General features: G+C 44.2%; 1 non-coding gene across 1 annotated transcript; it reads right to left on the bottom strand.

Moving 5' to 3' along the window:
* Positions 1-5,702: 5,702 nt before the first annotated feature.
* Positions 5,703-5,845, bottom strand: LOC147827223 (U4 spliceosomal RNA). Its single transcript, XR_015452848.1, has one exon. It is a non-coding gene; the product is annotated as a U4 spliceosomal RNA (small nuclear RNA).
* Positions 5,846-7,936: the final 2,091 nt, after the last annotated feature.

The following is a 7,936-nucleotide window of genomic DNA, read 5'->3' as shown; positions in this document are numbered from 1 at the left end:
AAAGTGTCAGCAGATCTGGGTTCTTCAGAGCCACTCTCCCTGGCTTACAGATGGCCACCTTCTTCCTGTGTCCTCACATGGCCTTTCCTTTGTGCTGTGCAAGTCTGTGTTTAAATTTCCTTTTCTTATAAGGAAGAATTTTTCTGCTCACCCTAAAGAGCAGACTTTGACTTAATCACTTCTTTAAAGAACTTACTCCAAATTACACTATGGAGCTTAGAATTTCAACATATGATTTTTTTTTGGGGGGAGCACATTTAGACCATAACATTCTCTATGACTCTCATACTCTGTGTCCCACCTCCACAGGGATCCCACAGCCCTTTGTGTATGTGTCCCTCAACATTGTATGATGGCAAAATGCCTTAATTCAGCAGTGTTTATTGAGCACTTACTATGCACCAGGCACTGGGGGACAAGGTAGAGCAGAGAAGGGCATTGTTTCTCTGCCTCCTTTGGCCAGGTGTCCTGGAGGTGGAGGCAGACACAGAACAAAGGCAATGTATTAGGGTTCTTAGAGGAACAGAATTAATGGAAAATATATATGTATAATTATGCAAGGGGATTTATTAGGTAGGTTTACAGGATCAGAGGTAGGAGACCCAACAATGGCCATCTGCTGGAGAGCTATTCAGCCCAAGAATATGGAAACCTCAAAACAAGGCAGATCAAGGATGCAGTCCCGGTCCAAGGTCAAAGGCTTGAAAACTCACTGAAGAGTTGCTGGTTGGAGTCTGCATTGGGAGGCTGAAGAAACTGGAGACCTAGAGACCGATGTTCAAAGACATCAGCAGCAAGGTGCACCCACTCAGGAAGACTGGATCCCTTCAGAACAGGCACGCTTCCTTCTTTCTCTTTCATTCCAGGCAGGTAGGTTCATTCCAAGCCTGTGGGTTGGCACCACCCACAATCCAGGTGAGTCTTTCCCCCTCAGTTTGCTGGCCTACACTTCAGTTATGTAGAGAAACACCCTCAGCCGCGCTTTACTCATCTGCTAGGCATTTCTTAATCCACTCACATTGCCACATCTTGATTAATGGTCACAGGCAATTAGTGCTGGAAAGAGGTAGAACACAGCAGTGCACATGTGCAAGACAGGAGGACACAAACTAGGCCAGGAGGTCAAAAAGGAGCCTGACAAATGACACAGTGGGTGACAGCAGATGTCCACTGAATCAGGAATAAAAGCAGCAGCCTCTATTTGTGAAGCCATTGCAGTGTTAGGGTCTGGGGTCGATATGTGACATTTTGGTTACCGCTCAATAAACACCGTTGTCCCGCTTTCCAGGCAAGGTCACTGGAATTTTGAAAGTAAAGAGAGTTGCTCAGTCTTGCTAGGGAAGACTCCACTCAGGTCCAGGGGATGCAGAAGTTGCGCCATTGTATTCCGGGTCCCTGCTGGCACCTTCCTCTTTATGTTTGCCTCTCAGCCCATCCCCCTGCTGACCTTGGCCCCATACACATACCCCAGTTCTGCTGTGGCTTGGGCCCACAACCCTGGGCTTTGGGGCAGCCATCCACCTGCTGCCCATGCCTTGCCATAGGATTGGAATCCCCTTATCCCATTAAAAGTTGGATGCTGGCCAAGTGCTTGGTTCTTGCGATAATTACATTGCAGTTTGGGGCACAATAATGGCACTAGTTTCCCTTTCTCTTTCTGAGTCAAGTGACAGGATCCAGGGTGGAAAATGATTCTCCTTTCATCACTGATAGAGCAGATGCTGGAGGATGGGCTCACCACTGCGGGCATGTGGATTCCTGTGGACCCCAGGACTAGACAGGGAAGCCCCCCACCCGGAGGGGCATTGACCCCCCCAGAATCCCCTGTGGCAGATTGTGGGGGCTGCTGCTGTGAAACCCTGGTGGGAAGAGCTGGCCCAACCATCCTTTCCCGCCCACTGGAGCTGCACAGAGTCCCTCCTCCGTACCTGCAGAATACGCTCAGCAAGCTCCGCTAAAGTATGTAATTCATAGACAGGCTGTAGACACTTGTGCTTCAGACCTTTTTTGTAATTACGGGAGCTGTGGAAATTGCAGGGATTAGAAACTTGAATGGAAAGGAGGATGTCTGTCACCCAGAAAGTTCAAATGAACCGAAACTCATGCAATAAAGCGGCTGGGATTTGCCTAAGAGGCAGGTCTAGGTCCATTAACTCCATGTGGACAGTGACCTTCTAGAGTTTGCTTTAGAAACAGGAAAGAGGGGGAAGGAGTACGGGGGGTGTCAGATGTGGTGATTTGATGACAATCTTTGAGAAATTAATTATCTATCTCAAGAATTCATGTAGCCTAGCCCCATTTTCAAGGCCGGACAATGTTCCTCCTCCACCACTCCTTCCTCACCACCCTCCATATCATGGACTCAAGGCACTTGAGCTGGCCTGGCCTGGGACTAGAATATAGGATTTCTGGTGCTGTGTCCAGTGATCTTCACAGTGCACCAATTAGTTCTGTCTCTATCAGATTTGGTGCCAAAATTTGGGCTACCAGACTGTCATTAGGTTGACAGAAAATGTACTGTTCAAGGAAAGCCTTCTTCCCATCCACTTGTGTAGTCACCAGGAAACAGTAGGCTGTGCATAACCTCACTGCTCAGCACACTCGTACTGTATGTTTATCACTGCCACCTGTCACATGCCTGGGGTGCAAAGTATTTACTGCGATTAGTCCTGTTTTCATTTACTATGTTCCTCACACTGGAGTTAACTTGCAAGATGAAACCTACTTGCTACACCCAGTCTTTATGAGCTCTACCAACTAAGAGAAAAAGAAGGTACTTTGGAATTTTTATTTTTAAAAGTTTTCTAAAAATTATTATTGGGCATCAAACATGGCCACTAGTGTGTGAAGGATCATGGGAGTTTCATTGCAAAAGTGGCTGCAGTGCTCCACTCTTCTTCCCAGTTAAGGCCTTTGCAATGAGACTTTTTACAAGACAACTCTCCCATTGTGCAATGGAGCCTCTTTCTCCACTCCTTGTGCCTGGCCAACCTGTGACTTGCTCCTCCCAGTAGGATGGGGTGGAAGATGACAGTGTGCCAGTTCTGAGCCTGAGCTCCTGAAAAGCTTTTCATTTCCCCACTCCATCTCTTGGAATCCTATGGCAGCCATGAGAACAAGCCTAGGTTAACATGCTGTGGGATGAGAGGCCCCATTACCCCACGTGACAGCCAGGTACCACTCTTCCATTTGAGTAAGAGCTTCTAAGACTGGCCAGCTCCAGCTGACCACAGACAGAACAAGCCCAGCTGAAATCAGCTGAGCTTCTCTAGACCAAAAGAACCCCCCAAGCTATGCCATAGACCCCTGAGCTAGATAAGTGCTTATTGTTGTAAGCTGCTAGCTGGAGTATTTCTTATGCAGCCATGACTAACATGTACTGTCTATCTATTTCTTTCACCAACTTTATATGATAACAATGACCCTCATTCAACAGATGGGAAAATTGAAGCTAAGAAAAGTAAAGATTTGGTCAAGGTCACCTTGCTAGTACTCACTGAGCTAAAATTGAACCCAGATCTTTCTGACTCCTCTGTCATGTTTGATGTGGCTGAGAAAACTCTAATACTGGAGTGGCAAGTAGGTTGCATTTCACTTGCTAATGTCAGTTAAGTCTTCCTGTAATGTAATCTTGAAGTAAGGCGGGGGAAAATAAAAGTATAGTGATTGATTAGTGATGTCTGCCATGGGTGGTAATGCAGAAGCAGCAGTGTGAGTGCTATGCATTTTCCTTGTAAGTCTCAAATATACCAGGACCCAAAGTATGAGAGATTTTGGCTGACAGATCAACATTTGTGCCTGAATCAGAGCAGGGTGTCTGTGAGAACCACCTGCCCTTCGCTAAGGTCACCATGTAGTCTTGCTCTATGCTCAGGATCTTCTAGTTATCCGCCCTGCTGTCTCCAGTATCCAGCACACCATGACACAGCTTTGCACACTTAGCAGGGTTGACATTAGTATGGAAAGAGATACAGAATGAGTAAGCATTTAATTTCCAAGTTAAAAACAATGGCATCAAATATTTGAATCCTACTCCTTTCTCAAAACCAACCAAAGACAACAGCAAAAAACTGAATATAGGGGGAAATTTTTTTTCTCATTTTTTTATTGAAACCTAAATGACCACAGCTCCAAACCACAGACCCTGAAGCCTCTCTGAGGTACTGTGGCATCTAGAGTAGAACACGGAGGAAACTGAGAACTCACACAGATATCATACAGAGGGAAGCTGAGGTTTTGTGGGATACATCCCAAAGTAAGTATTCCAGGCCTGAAAACTTCATCCAAGAATCATTGGCTTAAAGCACTGAGGCCCAGACCAGCCTGCCTAGAGGTTTTGCTGGGGCCACGCTGGCTGCAGGGAGAGTAAGCATGGAACTGCGCTTCCTTGCCCAAGGAATAACTGCTGTGGTGGGAGGCAATCTGAGAGGACAAAGCCACGTGCAAGCTGCACACTGCCTGAAGTCATCGTCCCCTCTCTTCCCAAACTGTCCTCCCACACAGAGCTGGCCCATTCCAAAAAGAGTTAAAGGGAAGCCATCCCAGGAACTCTGTCATAAGGAGACTGCCCAGGGACACAGTGGAAGAAGCTCTTGTTCTGCATGGTCTTGACCCGTTTCAGATAATGCAATGCTTCTTTAAAAGGATCCGAGAAATACGAGGATGGAGAGAAGTGATTGTAAAGTAACAGTATGAGATGAAAATCTAGCTGGCTGTTTTGTTATAGTAAGATAGATATCAAGAGGAGAGAGAGAGAGAGAGAGAGAGAGGGAGAGAGAGATTAAAACCACATTAACATTAAAAACACCAACCTGCTTTGGTGGTGTGAAGCATTGCTCACGAGAGGCCAGAACTCCTCTTCCTACAGGATTTTGAGATGGAGGAACACATATTTACTCTCCTCTTTATGCCTTGGTTCTAGTTCCTCTTTCCAAGTTGAATAACAATATTTTTGGTAGTTTTGTTTTAGTTGGTGCTCTGAAGCTTAATCTTAATACCCTTTAATCTCAGTTGTCAAATTTTGATAAAACATGTGCCATTTTCTTTGGTAAGAGAAAGCAGGTCTTAATGTCTGCCAGAATACAATTTATATGCCTTACTGGCTCCATTAAACTTTTAAAAAACTTTAAAAAGAACAAAAAACAAACAAACCAACAAAAAACACCAACCTGGGCTGGTGGGGACATGGCTCAGTTGTAGAGTGTTTGCCTAGCTTTGGAAGGCCCTGGGTTACATTCCCAGTACCACTATCACCACCACCACAACAAATAAAGCAAGTGATCACACTACAGTAAGGAACATTGTGGATAAGGTATAAAAAGTCATGCAACATTAAATAGAAAAGAATTTTGTTTGAAAAATATTTTGGGGGGGTCAAAGATTAGTGAGATGAGAGGTGTATAAAAAGTTATCTAATGAGTAAATGTTCTTTGGAACAAGAAGTCTAAAAATATTCGAAGATGAGCTAAAATACTAGTCTTGAAATAAAACCATGAATCTTCAGGTCAGGTCAGGTGTACACAATTTCCCAGGAAATACTGTTGAAAAAAATCAGATCTAAGACAAGTCTGAATGAAATAATTGAATTGCAAAAATGAAAGATGGATCTGGTTATCTAAGTAAAACATTCAGGTCCCAAGGCGGGGAAAGATAGGTGATCCAAACTTCTTCCCAGTCACACTAGAAGACAGCTGGTTCCACGGATCCAGGAAAAGACAACTCCCAAGTTCTGCACCCAACTAAGTTATCTTCCAGGTAAAAAGAGAATGGAGACATTTTCAAGTATTAGCAATAATCATGCCTCTGATAAACCTCATTGGCTACGATATTACCCCTGTGTAAAACTGACATTTTCAAGTATGCAGAGCTCAGGAAATACATTTGTCTTTCCAGAAAAAGTCCAGCTAACAAAATTTAAAGTTCAAAAAGGACCAAAGGAAAGGCAAAAATATGATTAAAAGTTGAAAAAAGAAGAAAGAAGAATGAATGAAGGAAGGAAAGAAAAACCAAAGGGAGGAAGGAAGGAAGAAGAAAGGAAGGAAGGAAAGATAAAAGGAAAGAAGGAAGGAAAGGAGAAGGGAAGAAAGGAGGGGCTGACGAAGGATAGTGGCTGAGAATAAATTCCGTTTAAACGCAGAATCCACCTTAAATTGCCATTAGAATTGTCTTCCAGAGCATCTGATGTCATAATCCCTGGCCGGGTAATACTAATACTATAAGAAAGAGGATGAGTGTGGTAACTTCCTAATCTGTATACCAGGCAGTCAACATATTCAGTTTAAAATAAAAACATAAAGTTAATTTTTAAAAAAGTATGACCATAACATTTAAAAATGTTTTTCTTCTTTATCATAAAAGTATTTTTAAGAAAAGAAATCTCTTATAAAACATTTATCAGAAGTTAATATATATTTCAATTTCACCCCAATTCTCAATTCTTCTGTTAAATTAAGTAAAATTATATCTAGCACTTTTTAAATGAAAATAGCGTGTATAATATAAATTCATTTTTCCTTATCTATCTCTTCTTCTATGCATGTGCTCAGAGAATGCCTAGTATAAGTCTTGCCAAATAAAAACAAAACTTGTTTTGGCAGGGGGGTGGGTAGTATTTACTCACTTTTTTGAATGTTTCACATTAACTAAACATTTGTCATTTTTACAAAGTGAAAATTTGTTCTTTTCCCTTATTTTGGTCAGGTTGTGTTTTGCTCAATGGAATCAAAGCTAGTGATTGATAAAAAAAGTGGGGCGCTGAGATATTTTTTATTTTTTTTGGTACCGGGGATCAAACTCGGGTCCTTGAGCTTGCGCAGCAGGCGGCGAAACCACTGAGCTAAATTCCAGGCCCAGTGCTCTGAGATATTTTTGCAGAAAATGCAGGCAGATGTAGGGGCAGAGGGCTGCAGGGAGAGAGAGTTGAGAGGGGGCCTCCTGGCTGAGAAGCAGATGCTTCATTATGAGGGGAGGGGTTCGATGCTGCCCAAGGACCAGGACCTGTGTGGCATCCCCACTGTCTTTGCCATCCAGGTGTGGGATGAGGGATGGGACCCACAGGCTTCGCCTCAGCTGATGACACTGCACACTGCCTCTGTAAGAGCCCAGGTGGCACCTGCCACTCCCACCCCACCTGGCTCCTTCCAATCCATTCCTCTGCAAATCCATTTGTGCTACCCAGCCCCCCACCTGCTCGAACACTTTCTTGTGCGATGGACAGTCTAGGCTCGTGTCTCATGAAGTTGAAGATGAATTCGAGGACAAATGACATAAATAGGAGGAGGGTTTATTAAGAAGAGGGAAATAGCTTCCAATACCCAGGCAAGGATCCAAGATGGGTTTCCACAGGGGCGGTTTGTCCAGGGGTTTTTATACCAAAAAACAACCAGGGCTCAGGCCACTCCAAGTCAAACTGAGGTCCACCTACAGGACTAAAACAAGCTTGTTTAAACTAGAAACTCCTGTGGGGAGCTGAGGCACATAGCAAGCATAGCCTGCAGGTGCCTCTTGGCCTCTGTCCTATCCAAGCGGTTCATTAAAAGAACAAAGGCGAAGGCAAGAAGGTTTTCCAGATAGGCAGCAGCAGAAGTTGTCAGAGTGGGCACCCATCACTCTGCTTGTTACCTCTCTGGACTTAATTGTCTACCTGGTTCTTATAAACTCTTGTCCTCAGGCTCCTGCTGATCTGACCAAGCCCTGGTCATCTCGAGTCTACTCTGTGTCCAGTGCCCCTCTAGCTGCCTGCTAGCTTCTACCTAAATTGTCTGTCTACAATACTTGGATTCCTTTTGTTCTAAGTCCGACAGAGAGGCTGGATCACTTGCCCAAGGTCACACAGCTTGTAACTGGATGAGGGATTTGAATTTAGTGAGTCTGGTTCAGAGCTTGTGGACTTAGTACTAACAAGCAAGACTGTGAGAGTGTCTCCCATCCTGACTGT

This window comes from Heterocephalus glaber, unplaced genomic scaffold (assembly GCF_053883595.1).
Source record: "Heterocephalus glaber isolate CG9 unplaced genomic scaffold, H.glaber_assembly_v1.0 deba00001452, whole genome shotgun sequence".
Lineage (NCBI taxonomy): Eukaryota > Metazoa > Chordata > Mammalia > Rodentia > Bathyergidae > Heterocephalus > Heterocephalus glaber.
This window is presented reverse-complemented; position numbering and strand designations above follow the sequence as displayed.